Genomic DNA, 23,780 nt, shown 5'->3' with positions numbered 1-23,780 from the left:
CAATCCAGATGAACTTATGTTAAACATCAGAACAAGTGACTCCATGTAGTAAACATTTAAAAATAAATATTGAACGCCTTTGTTATTTTTTGTTCCCAATTGTTTCCTCTCCTGGGGCAGGTTCTAGAACCATTCCCTGGTGATTCTGCTGCTTTGGCTATGCTCTCCTGAGTTTCTTTAAAAAATGTGGAGGGGATGAGGAAATCCTGGTTGCTTTATGGTGTGAAATCCCACTCACTCATGTTCATTGTGGGAAGTGGACATGACAAAGGCTTGAGAATGGGATAAATGTGCAGGCAGTATTTCCTTAACACAGCACATTTTTTGTTGAATAAGATCCCCTAGACAGATGAGATGGATCCTGTAACAATTTGTTCTCATCCTGGTTAGATCCAAACACTGAATTGCAATTGGTTCTCTGATTCTCTGCCGTCAGTTCAAGGAGGCTTGAGATTTGAATTGGTCACATATGAGATGAATTCGGCAAGGTCATACCTAACCAAGTTTACAGTAAAGCCTGAAATGGCTTAAACTGCTATGAAAAGGGAGTCTTATCTGTGACACTTGGGTTGCAGTGTATTGAGAGGGTTCAGGGTCTGGTCAACCTTGTTGGTGTGCGTTCAGGGTAAGATTAAGCATGACGCTGGCCTGTATTACCCACAGGTCTGCATAAACAAGCTTCTGTAAGCTGGGCTGCCTGAGCTGTGAGCTAAGAAGCTTGAGAAAGGACTTTGACTACCTTATCTCAATCTCGGCAGCGTGATGCAGCACTAAAAACACTTTTGTGAAGTGTAAGATGAGCTATTGGCAGGACAGTCTAGTTGGATCTCTGGCAATCAATACCTTGGAGTTTCTGTGGGTGACAAGATATTGGTGCAGGCTTCAGAAACCTGAGTGTCTATGGATAATCAATTTACTTTTTGTTGCCCTGGAAGAAGGAATTCTGGGAGGAGGGATCTAACTTAAAAGTGACTGCCCAGCGCTCGCATGATCAATGACATTGACCCCAGTGTAAATTCCACTCCCTGAGAGAAAGTTGAACTCTGAAAGTGAGTTAGTGTGTGGGGTGGTGGGGGCAGGAATTGTATTTTCACTTTTTGTTTAAATTATCTCAAACGTAGCCGTGCTTAATTGATGGTGTCATGGCCAGATAAAGTGACCCAGAAGTATAGTGGCAAATATCAAAATCCACTTCCCTATTTTATATGTACTCCAGTGATGCAACTCTTGTGCTCTAACCACCAAACAAACCCACAAACTTCTGTACCATTGTCGAGTACTAATGTGAGCAGCACCAGGAAAATAACAAGTGCCTGATTCCTGACTTATTGTATGTGTTTAGATGAGTTAAAAAAAACTTTGTAACAAATAAATAAAATATTGATGTTAATACCTGAACTACAAAAAATAAAATAACTAATGTTTACAACAGCTAAACCAGTCTGAATTATAAAGGTAATGGTTGAACACACTGTGCCTTTTGTCTGACTATTATGCTCACTGGTTAGTAAACACAGGACAGAACATCCCTGCATTGTTGGCAGCTAACTCATTAATCCAATCTGGGTTTGTGAAGGAAGTTAAAAAAGGGGGTTTGGAATATCCTGTATCTCTCATTGTTGAAGTGTTAACTGGCTCACCTTGAGGACCATCCCTCTATTTAAAAGTCCTTGTCTTCTTGTTATAATGCAATCCTAGTGGTCAGGCTGTGTAGCCCTGGGTGGAGAAAGGGTACGAGGAACCCTTGCTGGTACACATTGAAATAGGTGCTAGATGTAGATTCTAGGGTAAGTGGGGAAATAGGAAGGTGGTTTCTGATGCAATAATTGAAAGTGTGGTCATTCATTATGCATTCACAGTGAGTTTGGTTAGCTTAAGTTGAAAACTGCCTCCTAGACATGAGCACTTGATCTTTAATACCTTATCTACAGTAATAACGATGGCTTCATCAAATTATTTAACCGAGCACTGTTGGGCCTTTTTTTTTTTTTACCTGAACACTGTGTGCATGGTCCTTCGCGCAGACAGAGGAGGGCTATTTTTTAACAAAAAGAATGTTCTCACTCTCCAGTCAATGGAAGTCCACGCATGCAGTTCCTGGCTAACCTTTTGTAATTCCCACTTTGAGATATGGAAGCAGCACATCCCTATCCCCAGATCTAACTATAGCATAGTTTCAGTGTTAGGTTGAGGTCAGGATCTTGGGCAGGAGATTGTTAAATCAGGGTTATCTTCTCTGCAACTGGAATTTGAGATCACACAAAAAATCAAATTCTCACAGCCATAATGCAGCTGAACTGCAGTTAAAACAGTTTTTACATGAGTGGAAACTATTGTTGTGATTTGTAAACATGTGAATCACCAAAAAGCTTGGTGCATTGAGCTTGGTGCATTGTGAAGGCTGTAGTTGCTTAGCAGAGATGTCAAGTAAGTAAAAATACAGTACAGCCAAGTGAAACATGACCGAGTTGTTTAATAAGGGACCCGGATGTCATTGATTCGGTGTGCAATTGCATAAGACAACACAAGCACAAAAATGTAAATGCAAATAATAGACTTGTCTGCTAGTCAATGTTAGTTTCTACTTTATGGATTTTCTAAATGACAAACTAAACTGAGATCTTTAAAGATTCAAAAACACAGTGGAGCTGAGCGTGTTAAACGTTTGAAGATTGACGATATATTAGCCTTATATCAGAGACGGTGTTGGAGGCACCTTTTATGAACCTTGCTATCTTGGACAGCATTAGAGCAGCAAGCCTAAGAACAAGAGTTAATTGAATAGTAGCCTTGTACTGGAGATAGTTTGAGCTTTGAAATGGATTTAACCGTCAAAGACGGTGAAGTTTATCTCTCTTCAGCCTCCCGCAAGGGTTTTAATTGCATTTGTTTATCTTGCTCTCTGACATTGGAGCCAGAGCTAAGTGCCTTGGAAAGGTTCAACTCGAGCGCAGAGTTACGGGAGAATCAATGGGTGGTTGAAATGTTAGACACAGGTGCCCTGGTGAAAGAAACGAGCAACAGAAGCTCGCTAGCGGGGATTTCAATTACCCTCTCGGGTCTTTCCAAGCTTGCTTTAACAAAGAGTATCCATCAACTCAAGTGAGTAGTACTGTAATTCTGGAGTTATTCAAAGCCCATTGTACGATTGACAAACCCACCTCTGTATAATGGCCTTCTGGCCTTCAGGTAGCCTTTGGTCCTTTTAATAATCCACTCATTGACTAATCGACTTTAAAAGTTCGAAATGAACAGTCACCATATGGTCACAATATCGATTAAGGATTAGGATGGGAGTCTTTGGCCCTCTGGTCTTATGGAGCTGAAGGCTTTGTCTTCTTTGGGAATTTGCAGTTTAGTCTTCAGCAGGGAGGAATAACAAAATACACTTTATTTCCTTCAAAACTGACATGGGCTGTTGGAGCTCAGTTTTGTAAGCACCCTCAGTTTCCTTCTTCTAGCACAAGGTTCTTGATGTCAATTATATATGAAGTGCTTACCACTGTTTTTGTGTTTTGTTTTTTCTTCTTCTTTTTTCTGTTCAGCTTGTATATGGGAGTTCTCTATGATGTCATCGCAGTTACTGCCTTCTTCCCTGGCACTGTGATTTTATTGCTGCATGGAGGTCTACTGTAGATGCTAAACTGTGGAGAAACAATAACTCTGAATTAGACAAGGACTGGCACCATTTTGGAAACAACCCAAACCGCAATTACTTGAAGCAGCAATTAGGCAAAAAGATTTTTTGTTTAATAAGAAAAACTCTGAATCACCCTTTTTTTATATTGTCGTTAACCAGGAAAGAGAAATAGAGAGGGCTGTGGTGGCTGGGAGGGAATCAAGCCTTCAAGATCTAGGCCTCCCTTAGTTCCCTGGGCTACTGTGAGAGACAGGTTTCAGGGGACTGTGAGGAACAGGAAGCCCTAGTCATGGGCTTCACGTCTGGGCAGTGCCTGCAAATCAGCCTCAGGAACAGAAGGTTGCTGGACTAACCATTAATTCTATTAGGTTGCCTTGAGGATTAGGCTTTTGTTAATAAAGAAGAACATTCAGAAGGCTGTGTGGTCCAACAGACTGGGATCAAGAACATCCGGGTTTCTGAATCCTAATGAATCCTGTTGGCAGACTTAGTGAGCTGGTTGGGGTAAGGCCAGCCCTTAATATTGTATATAGAGGGTTTGGTGCACCAGAGCACTTAAACATCAAACTAGCAGAATTATGTGGTAAAAAAATATAGGGAAGAAAGTACAAAAGCTAAACTTGTGAGTGTTAAACTTGCGAGTGTTATATCTTTCTTTGGCAGCCAGAAAATGTATAATATAGTCTAAATAATTTTAGGTAGGTAGGTTTAACTTGCAAGATTGCAAGATTATACAATATTTATACAGTCAACCAACTGTGTGTGTGTGTGTGTGTGTATATATATATATATATATATATATATATATATATATATATATATATATATATATATATAATAAGCTGTGTGTTCCTATTCTGTGGGATGAAAGCATGTCCACACTCCACACTCTCTGCTGGAGCCTACAGCATGCAGCTGGCAGCGAGGTGGGGAGAGACACTTGGAAAAACTGAATCAAATCAGAATTAATGCAAAGAAACTGATTACAGCTTCGGGGCTGGCTCTGTCTCGCAAATAAACTGAGTAATAAGAACAGCCCTGGCTGCTGGGCTGGGGCTGAGGGAGCTTTTCTTCCTTTTCCTTCTTAGTCAGTGCAGCACAATGCTGTTGGGGCCCAACTGGAAATATATCATCATACCCAGAGGCACAGAACTTACAACACTCGCTGATCCACTAGGGACCTCTGTGCTGAATTCAGTTCACTCAACACAGAGAAACCTAAAGGTGACAGCATACAGGCCAAATATAGTCTATCAATGTTGCAGACAATCTTCATGTGCAGTGCTATATGGAACAGCTTTTGTGTATCTATTGACAATGGTCCAATACTGAAAGGAATAAACTAAAGTTATACACAGTTTTCTTTTATCAAGGTGTTGTACAGTAAGTAGCACTGTAGACCTGTATATGCTGCCAGTATCTCACCTTTCACAAGCACTGAACTCATCCCTTTCCAGTATCTACCAGTTGAATTACTGACAGAGGTTGTCAGCCTCTCCAGTGCTGTCTTTCACTCATATTTCACGGCACTGAATTCATCGGAGTGCGCCACCTGCCCAGTGCACAGAGATTTTTGTAGTGTCCCCATTCAAAAATAATGCATTTGAAAATGATTTTACTGCCCTGCATAACTTATATAATCTATTAAACATGTATAAAGCATTATAAATCTTGTGGGGTGAAAGCAGTGCAGTTGCTTTTGGAAATCTCCAGTCTCCAGTGCTTTTTATTTCCCAATGTTTCTAATAACCATTTGCTTTGAAAATTAGGAGATATTAAGTTATTATATATATTATATGTAAACAAAATAAATAAATAAAATGCAGCGCCGCGGTTATGATCCAACGCACGGCTGTAATGTTTTAAAGCCGATAACAAGGCAAACATCTAATGGAGTAGTTAATCATTCTGTGGTCTGTCTCGAAGGGGGGGGGGGGGGGGTGGGGGGGGAAAGCAACATGTTCCAAATGAAATCATTTTGTTTTTAAATCTTTGCCAAAAAAATCAATTGGATCTGGCAAGCTGTGGGGTTTTAGAGTCAGAAACAATAGATCCAACTTGGCTTGATAGGCCTGTCTTGGTGCTTTTAATCAACGATGGAGCAAAGTCGCCTGCTGCATAACAAATCCGTAATGTGCAATATACTTGCCTTGGGACAGAACTCGACTCTAAACTGTATCAAATTCTCAGCACATCTTTACAAATAATCAATTACTTAAATCCTAAAATCCATCCTGTCTTTTTTGTTTCTTTGGTAGTAATTCTAACCAGAGGGGTTACGAAGTTGTTATAGCTCTGTGATTTAAGTATTAAGTGTTTGGAGCATTGCTAGACTGAAGAATACATAGAGAATCTCACATGCCTGATCAATGATAATGATTTATAGTGTATGACTGCTGGAACAGAATAGTATTCCCTATAGGAGGTGGGTTTGTGTCTAACCACTGATCATTACTAAATTCTACGCAATATGAGATGTTCCAGATGGCATATCTCTCTCTGTTGGAGAATTTAGATGTTTTTGCAGCAGCTAACATTATTACATGGTTTTTCATAAAATAAATTAAAGTATTTGAGCAATACTCGTTAGGTGTTATCCGTCTTGATGAATTACAACGCTCTTTTTCTTTGAGAGCTCTGTGGCTTAGAGGAATTGGCTGTGATTTTATTGCTTGAATAATTCAGCAGGTTTGGCGGCTATTGCATCAGGTAAACATAATCACCTTCTTACATTATAATCTCTCAGGGAACAATGGCTCAGGGGCGGATGTTTGAGCTGCAGTTTAATGTTAGAGCGTGATATTGATGAGACCTACAGCATTGAGACAGGATCCCCATGTCTGTGCAGGGTATTGTCTGCTGATCCCATGCTTTATGTAGGCCACACCTGATTCACTGCTGTAATTCACTGCACAAAGCTTTTAAGGAGGAAGCATTAAAAAAAGAAAATGATTGTGTTTTTTCTACAGCGTTTATTTTTAAAACAGGCATATCTAGAAAAACTGGAGCTGTGATATAAAGGCAAAGTGGTCACTTATAATGTCATGACTTAAAAAACATTCCTAGTGACGTGATACTGTACTTTCAAATGCCATGCACAGATATTGCAACTGGGAGCTGTTTAGAAAAAGATATATCATGAGACAACTTTATTCAAAGCATTGGAAAATCAAGCTGAATCAGGATAAGTCTGTGAGTTCCATTGGGGTAGTGGCAAGAATGAGGGGACTGCCTGTCTGCAGTCATGAGACTGAGACATTCTATATGTGCCTGAGTGATTTATTAAAGTAAACTGCCCGTGGAGGGATTGTTATTTTAGACTGGACGGACCTCAAACAGGACCTGGAATGCAGTAATAGTTTAGAGGCACGCTGTTGGTTCATCAGTTTAGTTTCCACTGAAGGGGGTGTTTTTCATGCTTCGTATTGAGGTAGTGGGTGACAAGAAAGATGCAGTATAGCTACTGTTTCCTTCATACTGTAAAAGCAATAGTAATTTGTGTCAGAATGTCAAGCGAGTTTTATTCCCAAACAATAGTAAAAATGGGCTTCTATATTTCAATACCTGGAATGATAAAAGTTCTTTCTACTTTTTTTTTTTCTTCAAAGAGAAATTTTCTTCAAAGCTCTTCATTTCATCGCAAGTACAAGTGTTGGTACAAATTAGAGGAGTTTAAATAAAAGAATAACTTTTTGTGTTTGACTGAACTCTAAAAATGTAAACACTTGTCAGGGGGGAGCAAAGAGACCTGAGGCGTTTTGAAGTGATGGAACGAGATTGCTGCCTAGGCAGGCAGTGTTTACTGAAAAATCCAGTTTGGCTCATTCTCTAACACGCTTGTGTTACTTTTTCTCGTTCTGCTTCATAATTATGAATCTATCCTCAAAGAATTTGCAAAATAGGAGGGTAAGGAGGGTGTATTGCTGTTATTTTGGTTGCTGTGGCAATTTTTCCTCCTTATCCTGTTAATAATTAGCAAAAGCAAAACTAAGCCCATTTTCTTTATTAGAACGAGGAAGAGGTCAGTCTTTGCTGAAGGATCAAAAGCACTGGGAGTTGGCAATGTTCTCAGGGTAGGCATAACGCATGGTCTGGTGGCTCAGTCACAGCATCCATAATCATCAATGAAATAGTTCACACACAGGGCGTACAGTGTAAGTTGTTGCAGGTCTCAAGCCAGTTCCTTATGGACAAGTGTATATTTATACATCGAGCAACACCAACACAATGGAGGTATGGTGTACCCTTCTGTCATCCTCAGAAATGCCCATTATCTTGAAACTCCTTTATCCAGGTCAGTGTTCAGAAGCATTGTTCTGTTGTTTTTTGTTGGTGTTACTGCTGCCATTGTCTGTTTCTAGCATAACTATAGCAGGTTGTGTGGGCCGTGTTTTATAACAGGACATTTTTAAGCAATTAGCCTTATGTTTGTGTATCTGCCGTACAGGGCAGGTACAGCCCAGGTATTGATTTAATGATTCAAAAAAGATGAGAACCGGCAGCACTGAGGACTGTATGTCTATTCAAAGAGAAACAACAAAGAGATGAATTTGGTGTCTGGGAAAAGGACAGTTCTCAGTGCAAAGGGCCTCTGTGTCTGTGAAACTTGAGGGACTGGCAGCACTGGATATATATTTCTGATTGAATGTAGCATAGCACGATTTAAAGGCTGGTTATGGGGTGAGGAAGAAGATAAGCACCCTTCCTTCCAAATGCTCCAATCTGTGGGAGTTCTCCGGAAAGGTCACCCGCATGGTTTGACCCCACAGTGAACTCAGTTGTACAGAGGTCAAGGACATCTTTCCCTGTTTATCCAGCCCTCCATCATTAATTATCATCTGTCTGCTGGCTCTGGATTCTGTTACTCCACTGGTAGCAAGATAGAGGCTCAACCTTGCGTTTCAAAGACAGAAAGCATGTGGAGATGAGGATTTTGGTTGCACTGCGGCTCAGTGTTCGGTTGCTGTATCATTGACTAGCTGAAAGAAAATAAACCTGTGCTGGCATTTGGTGGATTGCCAATGAATACATTTTCTTAGTGAATCATTTTACATACCTGTTCTAGAATCTCTGATTAGTCTCCAGCGCTGTATTGAAGTACTGAGGAATGGTGCTCTACTGTTTCTAATGGTAAGCTGATGAGATTGGTAAATTGCCTAAGAGGGATTTTAAGTGCAGTTCGTACTGATTATGTGTTAGAAACATGCTGAGGAGGACACTGATAATTTGCTGTGGGAGTGTATTCCCATACAAGGCTAGAAACTTCTTAAAGAATGCTAGATTTGTTGTGATTGTGTGTATATTGCAATATTCATTGGCTTATTCTGCTGTGCATCAGGCAGTAGTGCTATCACCTCACACATAATTATTTGCTAATGCATGTTCGTTCTTCCACAAAATAAAGGGGAGGCTGTCAATTAAAATCTACAAAATAAACTCCGTACACATTGGATAAACAGGTTAATTCAACTTCAGTGAATATGAAAACTATTTCACTTTGATGAAATGCCTGTGATTCAGCCAGCAGTCCTGTTCCCTTTGGAGCTCTTTGGCTTGGTTTCTACTGCAACATTTTAGTGTCTTCTGTATTTCTTGTATGTGGGTGTGGGTGTGTTTCTATGCATTGTGGTGGAGTTTTTTTCACATATGTGAAAGACCTTCCCACACAATTAAACTTGTTTCCGTAAGCGTTCATCAGCTAATTTGCCTTTGTGCAGCTTCCCCTTTACAAGACACCATTGGCGAATGACTACTGATCTTTGATGCTTTGTCATTTTTGTTAAAATGCTGTTTTATTTTGTGAATACTGTGTGTTTGTGATAATCCTGAGTAGGTGTAAGTTGTGGTGGGAGGTGACGGTCACTCACCACTTGCCATTGTGTGGCTAGCATTGATATGATATTAGCCTCTCTTGACCTTTTGAGCTGCTTTTGTTCTTGGCCCCTTCTCTGCTTATTGTGATGTTTACCCCTTTTTGGAGAAGCAGCTGTTTGGAGCTGCGCAAAAAACGTCAAGGGGCTATCTTCGTGGGTTGCTTTGTGAAAACAGGTTGAATGTACAGAAGACTAGTGAGTGGGTTGGTCACTAAAAGCATAATAAAAGGAAAAGGTTAATTGAATCTTCTGCAGTGTCCAGGGCCCTCCCACCCTGAGCAATTTGACTGGAAAATAATTCTACCCCTGCAATGTAACACCTATCAGGTTTCCAAGCCTATCCCATCTCCAGTGCCCACAGACATCCCAAGTCGCCTACTCCAGACCCTTGCCTTTCGGAAATCATATTTATAACAAAGCCAGGTCAGAGGTCACCTGTCCAGGGTTGTGGGTGCCACAGGATCAGGTTTTTAAACTATAAAACTACATCCTGTTGTTTTGCAATTTCCAGTGCAATGTTTGAGGTCAGGATTGTGCATTTATTTCTGAAGATATTTGTTTTCAAGATACATACCGGTGTACAGAGACACCAGTCCACATGCTCGGATCAAAGAAGGAGAATACTGCACAACCGTGGAATGCAGATGAGGTTTATAGGGGAAATAACCTTGCCCCGAGGGCTGCAATACTTTCCAAAGCCAAATGCAAAGGCAAAGAGGATTATTGTTGAAAGTCGATAGTTTTCCTCAGTAGTGTTTCCAATACACAGTGACCTACAGTCCCTTGCTGTTTCATGAAACCGGTTTAGAAGAAGAGGACTGGGATGTTTAGTTCTGAGGTTAATATTTGAATACAATCACCAGTATCAAATTAAATTTCAATTAGACCTCCCTTCTCAGAAGCTTGGTAGCGACCATTGCATATTTGGTGAAAAGAGGATATGAATCAAAGTGGTACTGAAGATTGCCTGTTGATCAGTCCGCCTGATCGGTAAGTGGGGTGCATCGGTGAGGCAATTTTCCAATTTAAAAAAAAACAAAAAAAAAAAAAACTGATAGTGAGGCTTTTTGTGTTTCTTTTTCCTTTCCAAGAGTTGGTATCCCTCATTGGGAGTTCACTGTTATGGAAAACAAGACAGAGGTCAGGCAGGTTAGAAGTACAGTGAGAAAAGGGATCCCCAATGGAACAACAAAGAGTGTTTCATTTCAATTTGTCCTGGTTGAACCCCTCAACTGCCCTGTAAATAGTCCTTATTTTGACAAACCGGGGAATGATGAGGTTATGTTATTAGGTGAGCTAGATAACAGTAGGGAACCCCCATGCTGCTAAGGAAGAGAACAGAGACAGGCCTCCTGAGATGCAACATTGTAGCATTGGTTTAAGTAGAGCAGGGCACTGAGTACTGTAATCAACTAACATAATATCGGGGAAAGAAATCCAGCAGTAGCCTTTGGTTCCATGAGTTTTATTTTCATATCTGCGAGCATCTTGAGTTATTTATTTTTGTGTGTGTACAGTAGCACTGAAATGTACATTTTTAAAAAACAAATTCAGCCAGTACTTACTAAATTACACCCAAATTAGTTATAATATTCTGATTGCTTGTGTGTGGCATTAGGGCAAGTTAATGATACACCCGGGACGCTGACAGACATTACACAGTTAACCCCTTCTTGCCCTCAACCGTGCCAGTGGTTGCCCTTTGGTCTCCTTAGTTCTTTTTTAAATATCTAACCTAATCATTATGTTTCATACCAACGTATAGTGTCAGCCAGGTCAATTACTATTTGAATCTGGACCTTTTCATTTTATTCTGTGGGTGGCTTATAGAGCAAGGCATTGCAGTGTGGATACATAGGCCTGGTTTAAATCAATGTTCTAGCTGGAGTAATAAAGCTGTAAGTGATATACCTTTAATAGTGTACTCTTCCTGAAAACCTTTACATCTTTTGTGCAAACTGCTGATTACAATTTAAATGGTCAAATATATATTCTATAAAAATGCGTAGCATAATATTATTACAGTACAATATGCAACAAATGTTAAAAACCAATACAAGATCTTCATAAATCTGGAGCTACTCTTAAATGTTGTTGTGCTGTTTTGGCATCTGATTTAATTTAGTAGTATTGTATAGTGGGTACAGCTTTCAAACTTTCACGTGCCTTGGTTCAGACAGCGTCACACAATTTCTGTATTCATGAACAGCCTCAGATGCAGTTGTTTTGTGATAACACAGGGCAGTTAAGCCAGATCTTTTGGATCAGCAGCTGCAGTTGGTGGTGTTTTGTTTTTCATCATTAATTTGAAGGTTATTTCAGTCTCTTGGCCAGTTCTCTGCTTACAGGATTGAAGAGCCTGGTATTTACAACAGCTACCCACTTATATCATGCTCTAGCTATTGGCTCCTGCTGTTAGCAGTAACAATATACTGGCCCCTAGGTGTAGAGGGGGAGAGTTGCTTTCTGCATCTCAAAACGGTGTCCTGCATATAGCCAACAGAGGCTTCTAAGTGCCAATTGGCACCACAAACAAACCCTTAGGTATTATAATCGAGTGCAGGTCTGGTTCTGTTTAATTGATGGAAAAAAATGTGTTTTTTTATAAAACGCAAGCCTTGGCAGGCCTGCTCTTGAAACAATTTAAGAGGGATTTTAATGTTGTTAATTCTTTTTTTTTTTATGGATTATTTTATGTTACAGATTTAGTTCTCGTGAAAAGGTGACGGGAATAGCAATGCACACGACTTGGAGGCCCTCTTTAACCATGGCAGTGTTCTGTTTATCCTCGTCCCAGTTTTCAGTGCAATCTGAATCCTTGAACCTTCACACTCTAGCAGCTGGGCCAAGTTCTGAGGGTTATTCTGTCTGTTACATTAGATCTCCACACTCATTAACATATGTAACCCAAGCAAGAGTTAAAAACAAAATCTTGGACCTTTCTGGACTTAAGCAGTTCAAGGGTTAGGTTTCTTTGGGGCAGTGGTTTAGAAAGAGTCTTGTGAGGAAAACATCTCTTTAGACTGGACTTATTTCTCCGTTCTCGTATCTGTTACACTGTAGTACCAGAAATAAAACAAGATTACCAGATTTAATAGCACAGCAGGGATGGAAATGAATGGGTTTCTGGCAGTCCACAATATTATTTCACCACTTCATTTGTGAGGGTCAACATCTCTTTTCCATTGGTGTACATTTTATTTGGCCTGTAAAAAAATATTTTGTATTACTTCGATTGCACAGTGGTAATTTACTGCCATATTCCATATTCCTAATACAGATTTTCGGAGGTCCGTATTTCACTATATTTATTTTGTATGTAGTAATGTTAATAAATCTGCCCCAGAAGAAAACACCAGATGGATTAATTCACTGTTGGTAAGCAAACAATGATATTGATGGTACAAGTGGGGTAGACATTACAACCAGGAACATGAAAGAATATGATACATAATGTAGTTAAGGAGGTTTTAGTTCACTGTTGCCTATTCCTCAGTCCCATAACTACTTAACATGAACAGAGTTAGACTGAATCACAAGAAAAGGTGATCACTTTAATCGGATCTAAAAATAAACAAAATTTTCTCTTTGACCTTTTAACTGTGCAAGAATGTTTCAAACCTCACATAATTCTGCTTTTTAACATTTTGAAATAGCAAACAGAGTCGAACATTGTTGTTATTAATGTAACCAACAGAGTTTTATTTTTACAACCAGCAAAGTCGTCCCATTCATTCTTAAAAAAAAAAAAAAAAAGAAACAACCCAGACCACTTATGAAGTGCATTCTGGTTAATGACCAACCTGCACATTTTGAATGCAGTAGCAAAGACTTTAAATACAATATTTGGAATTAGTTGTTTGTTTTTATTGTACCTTTTGAAAATTGGTTTCAGAAGGCATTATCTTTTTAAATAAATGAGCATTTACTGGGATGATTAAGATGTATATTTGGCAGACCTTTATATTTTATTCTGGCGATTGCCCAAATGAAAAGACAGAATCATTGTAAAACCTTACAGGGTACTGAACAATTGATAGCAGTAACACATGCTGCCAATCATGGTAACACAGTTAATATTGGGAGGCATTTTCAGTCCTAGAGTTGTGATAATTTTAGACAACAGCACAAGCTGCTTAGCAGTAAGAAACATCTTCATCCTGTATCTGTGATTTAAGATAAGAGACTCTATATATATATATATATATATATATATATATATATATATATATATATATATATTCTTTAGGTTTGATATCAAATCTGAAAACATAATTGTAGCAGAGCGTTGTTTGGTAAACATGTCGTGAGAGAAGGATATCACTATAGCCGGCCATCCAAAACCATATGGCATGACAGCGGCTCTTATCTGCCGTGTTGATTGGTAGTCTGGGTAGAGACGATGGTGACAGCTAGTCTCTCACGCATAGCCGCAATGGCACTGATAACGTTCACGCTGTCCTGATTGTTTCTGGATGGGAGATGGAAGACACGCATTGGGCTGACGTCTGTCTGTAGGATGGGAAGCAGGTACAGTATGATTCATATTTAATAACAGTTTAAGCAGTTTAGCCAAGTTTTACGATGGTGTTGGCTAATTACACATGTCTGTGGCCTCAAGGATATGTCTAAGCTCAGTTGTGACAAATTAACCTCACAGTACATTCTAAAATGACTTAACTGGCTACCCATTGGGAGTTGTAGCTATTGTTTAGTATTATTTTTATCAAGGGGTAGGTTATCACAAGGAGCACAGTGTGAGAATGTAAGGCTATGATGGTCATATGTTAGGGTGAGAACACAATGGAATAGGCTTGTTATATTCTTGTTATCCTAACCTTTTTGTCCCAGTTATACAGAATGCTTAATAGCAATTGAAATATTGAACCCTAGATTGCATTTTGTCACATTGAATTAGATGGTCTTTTTTTTTTTTTTTTTAGTTTCCCATATGGTGTGCTTTTGTGCTTGAAGGTCTTTTGGACACATGCCATGTAACATAGAGTTAACTCGCCCTGCTTGAGGAACTAAAAACTAGCAAAGTCTTTGTGCTTTCTAAACCTAGCCAGGAGTAATTACTGTCATGGATGAATATGATCTTTCTTGCCTTTTGCTTTGCAGTAAACAGAATAGTTTTGGGGATTATCTCTGCAAGGAATTTTGCCCAACCACTGTACATACACCCCCCAGAGAATGATCTTATATATTAGGCTTAATTATGACAGGATGAACATGCACATACTGATCAAGCAGAGAGCAGGTTAACAGTGGTGCCCAAAGTTAGCAGGTTTAAATGTACTTGTATAAAGTCATAGCTTGGGCAAAGTATTAAAGTGAGGTTGGAATGGATGTCAGAGATGGTTTTAAACAGAGCGCCTAGAATAAGGATTATGTGGAATGCTGGTACCCTTAATAGACTAATTTTATATTATATTCAGGCTTTTCAAAATCCGTGTCTCCAGAGACAGAGCTCTGAGAGTGAAAGTGTTGTGGAAAATGAGGTTAGAATCCAGAAAATGCAGAGTGTAGATCTGAGATGATGTTCCCCTTCAGTGAGTCTTTCTTCTTACTTGTGTATCTAGGCATTGGTATGTTTTGGTGCAATTTAGATTGAATTGCACCAGTCTACACACTGGGTAGTGGAGTTTGGTTTTAACCAAGACTCCCATATGCCAACTACTCGGCACTGTAGAGTTTCCTAAATATTTCGACTTATTTGCTTTACCTTAGACCCACCTATGCTAGTAGAATTTTTTTTTTTTTTGGAACAGCATGGGAATATGAAGGCTAATAGGTCTATCAGAAGTTGAGGGCTCTTTGGCAGTGCGATATACAGGTACACAAGGGCCTCCAGTGGGTAGAAGTGAATGAGCTGTCATGCCCTTAAGAGGACATGTCTCTATTTTAATCAATCCTGTCCCTCCAAATCTGTAGGCACTTCATCAGGCCCCCTGGTATAAAAGGGCCTGCTGTTCCGCTAGATAAAAGCGCTGCTCTGAGCTGTTGATAAAGCCAAGCTGACAAGGCTGTCTTCTCACCTGGCGAGCTGCTAACCCGGATTTAGAGGTCGAGTAGTAGACTGCTGAGCTCCGCCACAGTCATTGCGTCTAACCCTGTTCCCACTGCTGATCCTCTTCTTTAGGGAATCTTGTGGTACACTGAGCAGGGCTTCATGTGAAAGGGAGACTCCAAAGGAATTAGGGCAGTTGATGACTGGATTGCATGCCTTTCTATGGTTCATATGTATTTTATAGTAAAATATTTTATAGTAACTGTTTGTGAAAAAGTTCAACAGCAATGCACTTAAGAAGTTAATTGGTATGTGGATTGCTCATTTATTTTTGTCAGCTACTATATTTATAAAAAGAAAAAACAAGTGTATTACACTTAAGAAAGGCATTCCAGCATGCTATCGAAGTTTTTATCCACAGCATGCTTTAGTTAATGTTTAATGATGAAAGAATGAAACTATTGAAATGTTAATTTACTGTTGCAAAGTTCACTGAACACGGGCGGTAGCAGGGTTTTTCAAAAGATATAAATCTCAATTCTCATTGGCCTTTTCCAAAATGGCAGCAGGAGCATGTGGTTCAGACCAGAACAAACCTTGTGTGTTTAGAATCAGAACCCATTGATCAAAGAAGTACAAACATAAATGAAATAATTTCTCACTCCATAGCAGGCCTGTGACCCCTTTCAGCAAGTGAAACAAATCATGTTGACAATTAGCACAAGCTACAAAGAACCTGCAGCATTTAGATCCTTGAATATTCTCTTTCTCTCGCATTGTCTTGCGTTACAAGTCTTCTTGCTTTAGAACTACCTGCAGTTAAATATAAGGAGGCTGCTATTAGCTGTTTTAGTGGCCAAGACAATGTTTAGAACCATTTTTATTATAAGAACTGGAGAAACAATAAATAAATCAAATAAAATACAATTAAAAAGTAAGAATTATATGTGTATATGGTGTAAATACTTACAATCAACCATTACGTTATATCATGTTTCTGTAGTTCTGTTTGTTGTCCCTAAATGACTAAAATCAGTGACACACATTAGACAGCAGAGTACAATCTAATCTCCGCTTTAGTAAAATCCCTTCTTTGAAACATCTGAAATAATAAATTAAATTGTAATTATATTACTGGGATTAACAATAACCTTTTATACTGCTCAACTTTAATTATGTCTTGTAGTTATGCCTGTGTTGAGTGAACCAGTTTCTTCATGCAGCAACAGAAAAAAAAAAAAAGTGAAATCCAGTCAGTAAGTTGCAGAAGCAGTCTTTCACATGTCCAGATTTAGGACCTTCCTTCCCTCTGCTCTACTTATGACATACCAGTCTGTTTTAGATCGGGAAAGAAAACAGCCCATTTGAATGCCCCCCCCCCCCCCCATCTCTAATGAGTTAGCTCAAGATTTCTGGTCCCTAGGATCTCAGGCAAGGAAAGGCCAATAGGTCACCATGTAGGATGTCCTGCCTGTCTCTCAATGTGAAAGAGATCAGCGAAACGGACCATAGCTGATCTCCACATAATACCGACAAGAGGGAAGGGAGCCTGTCAGTCACAGAGAGGACACTTGGTAAAAGAAAATGGCAAAGTAGTAATAATCCACAAGGCTGTCAGTCTGTCAGTTCTGCTGATTAAATAATTCCTGAAGCTTGTCTGCTAATAAGCCGGTCGGTGGGGAGGGGGGATAACGGCTTCCAGTGGAGAGTCAAGACTTTGCCTTTCCATATTGGGTTCAGATCAACTCTGCTAGACTAAAACATATCTTTGGTTTGACTCAGATTTAATGATTGAGCGTTTAAACTGATTTGTAGTGAATGCTGTACCTCTCTTTAATATTTAAACTGCATTGCAAGCAATCCTGTGCTCTACCCTCTTACCTGCAGCCTACCTGTATATGTATAACCAAAGTTTGCATGCTCTGAGTCTGTCACTGCCAGGTGGTGGAGTTGCGATTGATGATCCTGGTGTCCTTTCAACATAGCTGTTTGCTTGGTGTTGCATGTCACCAGGTGTATTAATCCCTGTTGGTGACCATGTTTGTCTAGTGGGATTAGTCCTAGTCGAATGTCATGGGAGAATTGTTGGTATGAGTCTATAAACAAAAAGCAGGAGCGGTGCAAGAGAGGTAGATTGGAGGTACCATAAGTTTGTTCAGTTTTGTTAGCTGTGACAGGTTAGCTGACATCCGGGGAGAGAAGGCCTATGTTGCATTGGTATGAGACTTGCAGAATTATCTCCTCATCACAAAGAGACCTGGGCAAACACAGCCTGCTGTGGATGAAACCTATTGAGTGCTCAACAAAGAGTTAATTTCCATGATGCTAACCTATTGAAAAACAACCATGTGTTAACATTGCTTACTTTGCCATGGTGGTTTTTGTATATACTGTACCATGCTTGTTGCAAGGTTGGCTATTTTAAACATTTGTGAAAATGACTTTAAGTTGCATGTAAGCTTGCCAGTCGCATATCTGCCTTCACTGTCCCTCCACTTTGCTTTTAAGATGTTGTAGTGCTATGAACTTCAGCAGAGTACTTTTGAGTTTGTGCAACTAAGCAATATAGGAACAGGTGATGAGTAAAGCTCAGGAGGATGTTGGCAGGGAGTCCATTGCAGAGGTAAGACGGAGTGGTGGAGGCACTCAGGTGGACTCTGATTAATGAAATATTCTTGTGGGATTTTCACCATCTTTCACTGGCATTGTGGACGTTGCCCCCATGACAATGAAACTCTGCAGTTTCCCAAACACCTCTGCATTTTCCCCACAATTTCACATGCGCAGCTTTGCATAAATAGGGTCACTTTTTGACCTTGTCAAATGTTTATAGGGGGTGTGGATGCATCATTTTTCAGAACTTGCCATGCCCCAGACAACAAGCAGCCTGTTGAGTTACGGTACTGTATGTGAAACTTTCCCTCTTAGACATTTAGAATGGGAACTTTTCTGTACACAGCACTCTCCCCACTTTTTTTTATACAGTCGAAATGAGCTGATATGTTCTTTTTGGTATTTCCCAAAGGTACTATTATGTGTTATAAGTTGCAAACCCTTTTTCTGGATCTAAGTTCTGGTTTATTAAAAGCTGCCAATGGTCTTTTGTTTTTTTTATCCAAGCCTTGAGGTCAAGTAGGTGTGAGTCATGTTTTGAGGAGTTGAATTTTGGACTTTGTTTTTTTTTATATAGAATTCCTGACCTGCTTCTAAGTTACCCTGGGGCCGTTTGCCTCGATTCTAATGAGTTGTTAAATACAATAACCCCTTAACCCCTCGTCCGCAGCAGCTCGCTTCACATCCAAAACAAAGGGGGCACCGCTCATCAGAGTGACCATTAGTAATTTCAACTGTCAGAGTGTGCGGATAAGCAATTCTCTCTCTCACACACACACACACCTTTTCTACTGATAGCAGGGGCAATATAACTAGGGCATTCCAATGTCAACATTCTTTAGATGTGAAAAGTATTCATCCAAGATTACTTTCATTTTCGTATTCAAGCTGAATTGGATTGACATTCAAAATGCATACCAGAGAATCATAATATGCAAATAAGATTTAATGGCAGTTGACGGCTGTGGCGATTTCAAAATGAGTTTAAAAAATGTTTTTCTTAAGCAGTTATTTGATTGTCATAAACAAAAAATAATGCAAAAAGATTTTACTTTGAGTTCTTCTTTAAATTCTAAAAGGTGCTGACTCCAAGGCACGATTTTTGCACTGAATTTTATTCGATATCTTTTGTGTTTTTATTTTCAGCTCCGTCTAATAAATACATTTTTTAACCCCAGGCACTTGTAGGTGACATGCAGTAATCTGTCTTGTGCCAGAAAAGAATTGAGACCAAAATGAAAACAAAGAAATAATAATTTTAAAAATCTGTGTCTGTTTCAATTGCCCCCTTCACAACCAGCATATCCCACAGTTCTTATGTCTAGTCTGTGACTAGGGTCGAACCCCTGACCTCCCAGCAGACCTCAGTCGTAACCCTTTTCTACTGACAGAGTCTCTGTGTCCCATACTTCTCTGCGTGGATGACAGCGATTAGCCAAGCTGTCGGTGTGAAATCTCTCACTGGTTTTCAGGGCGATTTCGGTTTGAATGAAATGGCAGCAGGGGACTGTGACTATCTCTTTATTCCTTATCTCCCTTTTGAGCCTCTCAGTCAAACCCCAGTGCCACCAGTTAAAGACTGTCCGTTCTGTTCCAGCAGTTAGAGGGAGGGGAAGGCCTCCAGCAAAAGAACAAAGCGATTTTAAAGGGGTTTAATGCTTCATTCTGCCCAGATTAAACTCCCCACTGAGGCCTGCACCCCCTTAAATGCAACTGCAATTAAAACTAAGATAGACCTATAAGAGTGGTCAGGTATCAACATGCTTTATATGCATTGCATAAGAAAAAAACAAGCCAAAAAATGTTTACCTCGCTGCCTGCTAAAGGTGGTTGAAAAAAAGTATAATGCATTTTCTCTGTGGTGCGCGTGTGTGTTTGCGTGTGACTCCTTCATAAATATCCAGCTGCTAAATGGAATGTATGAATGATGGGTTTATTGCAGATTTTATTATTGTGTAGAATACCCACCTCATGTTTCTTTCAATAGTAAAACCAGCAAAAACATTTTGTAGAAACCACATAAAAAGTTAAATACTGGCATGATATTGACACACAAATAAAAACTAAAATAATGCCCCCCTTCAGTGCAGTGTTTCCATGATTAAAGTTTAAATACCATGCAACCCGTGTATACATGTGCCGTGGTTTCTGCTTCTGACACGGCTCACCATTCTCATTTTAAAACCATATTCATTTCACCAATTAATTCAAAACGTATGGACTGACACAGTATCTGAAACATGTCCCAAAATCTATTGTGGTTGATTTTCAAGGCCAGAGGAGCTAGCCCTGGCCCCCTCCTTTGCTTTGCCTTGCTTTGCTGGGAGCAGAGAATGAATGCTAGATAACTGGTGTTGGTATTTTGCGCTCTCTCTCTGCTTGCCTGCCGTCTCCTCTCCAGCTAATTTTAGCTCCAGCAAGGACCCAAGGCAGATGCTGCTGCTCTGTGTGGCACTGTCTGACAGTGTCCCAATTCAGAGGCCAAGAGGAGGGATCAACAAGGAGAGAGAATTTATATTCTGCTCCTGAGGCTTTTGTGGTCCTCAAAATAAATATTCTTGGCTATGCTGTTTTTCTATTGACCTGCTGAATAACCTTGTGACTGCTATCAATATCTGAGTTAATTTGGTGCTGACATTCCACCATTATAGTCATGAAAATTAGTATGCTCAAATGTATATTTTCTATAAAATAAATTAGACTTATTGCTAAAGCTAACGACTTTTCTAAATACAACACTTTGTCATCAATATGTAACTCCATGAACAGAAGCTGTACCCCTACTTTCTGAAATCTGTGTGTAAGAATTGCATTATAGTGATACCTGTTTTTTAAACTTATTCATCAGAGTTGCTGTTCTGATATTTTTTTTTAACAATGACAAACCAAGTGTCATTATATTTTTAGGTAAATCCTGCCTGTTTAGTCAACATTCTCTCAAATTAAACCTCAACTTCCAAAGGACGGCAAATCATCCCCTATCGCGACCATAGGAGTATAAGGCGGCACCCCATTATGTTGGTCTAACCTTATTTCTATATATCACAACAAAACATAGCAGTCTGAATTATCAGCAACAGCACATTATCTCCCATGCCACCTTTTGGCTAAGGCAGTCTCCTAGAGCCAGGAAAGGGAGTAAGGAAGCGTTGGATCTGTCGGGAAGACTTGGATGATGCCTTACAAGATGTGACATTAACGTTGTGTCTTGGGGTGAATGGAGGTGGCAGATTTGATCTCCTGTCCTGTTTTTTCACAGCTTGTTAATCATGTGTTACCTTATTTTTAAAAGGGAAACAAGCAAATGGACTCTGGGTGTTCTTTGGTAGAGAAGCTTGTTAACCCACCTTGCCGATTATTCTTCCGGAAACGATCTGCCCTGAAAAAATGACATTGATTCCCCACCCAGCTCAGTGTGCACATGTAGAATCACCCATGTCTGCAAGTTGAAGCTGGTATTTATAGGGTTAACCTCCCATGGAAGGTACATAGGGCACTTTTCAGCCTTGACCTGGTAAGGGGTCGAGATATTTTTTAGGAAATGATAGCGACAAAAACACAGCTCTGTTAAATGCTAATCGCATTGATTTCGGGCGAGTGCTTTTCAGAAAGAGAAAAGAAAAAGATGAATCGGAAATGTATGGCTCTATTTACATAACCGTGGGAAAATCGGATTTAGCTCTTAATCCAGCTTCCTAGGCCGGTGGCATGGGAAATGGGGCACCTGGTGTAGGAAACATACTGCAACTCAGCACATTTCTTCACAAATATTAGTTCCGACCAAACTCTGGGAGCAATGTAACAGGATTATGTTTGTTTGTTTGTTTCTTTGTCTGTCTGCTTCAAAAAATAGTAGGAAATGAAGATTTAATTATATGGGAGAACATTACAGCTTGGGGTTTGAAATCTCTGATAACAATTCCATGGCAATACACGCTCGGCAACTGGGACATTTTATGGGTCATGCTTCCAGTTCATGTCCCTGGTTTATCTATGCTATTCATGATGTTCCATCCTCATTTACAGTTCCTCTTTGCATCCCTGTCAGTATCCAAGACATAAAATAAAACATTTAAACCCTGGTTCTACTCATACTATTGAAAAACATGCAAAACATCTAATAAAGTTGTATCACAGTGAAACATTTCACATTGAAAGATTGTATGGCTCTTGACAAGCTTATCCATGCTCTAAAAGATTCTGAAATTAGAGACCTGTGAAAAAGCCACTCTAAATAAAATAAAAAAGTCCTATCCTGCATGCCAACCCATAAACTGCTGACAGAACAGGAGGAAATGCTTTGAAATACATTCTGTACAAATTGGCCCAACATTAAACGGCTAACCAAACTTAGCACTGGGCACTGGCCTTAAATGGAAGAGCAAATACTACTGCCTCTGCAACATTACCTCCGTTTCCTGTTGCTGACAGGAAGTTGGAACAATTGCCCCCCCCCCCCCCTCTTCCAGACTGTAACCCCTCTTCTCCCGTGCAGAACAAGACTGGAAAACACTTGGCATCAAGATTCTGAGGAACACTTTGAATGTAGTGGTTTCCTGCTGGTTTACCACAGATTGTGAATCATTAGGCAGTGACACTAGGTCAAAGACAGTGCTCACTTGTTTAGCATGCTGTTCATCTGATGGACTGGCTACATTCAGGTTGTATTGCTGTCAGGGAGGGTTTGGTATTGTAAATTCAGGCTCAGGATAGAGAACACTTGATGCTTGAAGGGAGAGGAGTGGAAGAAGCAGAACTTTTATCTCAGGTGATCCAGAGTTCATTCAGATTTCAGACTGGGTTAATCCTTAATGTTCCTGGTATTATTCCTGTATATGCTGTGCTGTTTGTGTTGGAGTTATTGTATGGTTCTGTATCCTGCACTGGAAACAGAATGAGGTCATGTTTCCTGCTTGCACTGAGTTGTATCTCAACCAACAACACATTTCTAACAAATATATTTGAAGACATTGAAAAAAACTTCAAAGTTGTTGAAATATGTCAAACATGATAGTAAATGTTTTTTTGTTTTTTTTTAAACAAGGGGAAAAAAAAACCTCCTGATCAAATTAGGAAGAGACAAAAGCAATACTTGATTTGAGTTAACCATCAGTTCAGCAACAGTCATGTTTTGTGTATTTTACATTTTCACCCCACACCAGTGGACAATGTGTAGTGGACTACTGGTTAGAACATGGATTCAAAGCAACTCAAAAACCAGGAACTCCCCAGTCACACAGCATCAATCTGCTTATCTCCTAGGCTGATTTAAAGTCAACACCCACCACAGCAAACATTTCAGCCATTGGAGACTACATTTTTGGGGTAGCTGACTAGACTACAATCAACATTTCCCAACCTCTACTGACCTGTTTTTCATTTTTTGTCAGCTTACTTTGTCAAGTTACCTATGTTTTGATTGGTTCTCCCCCCTCATTCAAGTGTACAATCCGTGAAATGACTGCTTTTAACTGTTTTTTTGTGGACACTTTGGTTTTGCAATTTTGTGTGAATTTGACAGCTGTGATCTCAATTATACCTGAAAAACATGGCAATTACTAACATCTCTAGGAAATACCTGCTGTGTGGTTCAATTAACATTTGTTTTATAGCCAGTGGTCGTCTTGGCTTTTGGTTGCTAGCA

The 23,780-nt window shown here is 39.7% G+C and overlaps 1 protein-coding gene across 2 annotated transcripts in view; it reads left to right on the top strand.

The window, feature by feature from the left end:
* LOC117414175 (semaphorin-3F-like) overlaps window positions 1-23,780 on the top strand; it is a 73,294-nt gene that overhangs the window by 8,742 nt on the left and 40,772 nt on the right. The window lies entirely within an intron of this gene.

This window comes from Acipenser ruthenus, chromosome 25, assembly GCF_902713425.1.
Source record: "Acipenser ruthenus chromosome 25, fAciRut3.2 maternal haplotype, whole genome shotgun sequence".
Lineage (NCBI taxonomy): Eukaryota > Metazoa > Chordata > Actinopteri > Acipenseriformes > Acipenseridae > Acipenser > Acipenser ruthenus.
This window is presented reverse-complemented; position numbering and strand designations above follow the sequence as displayed.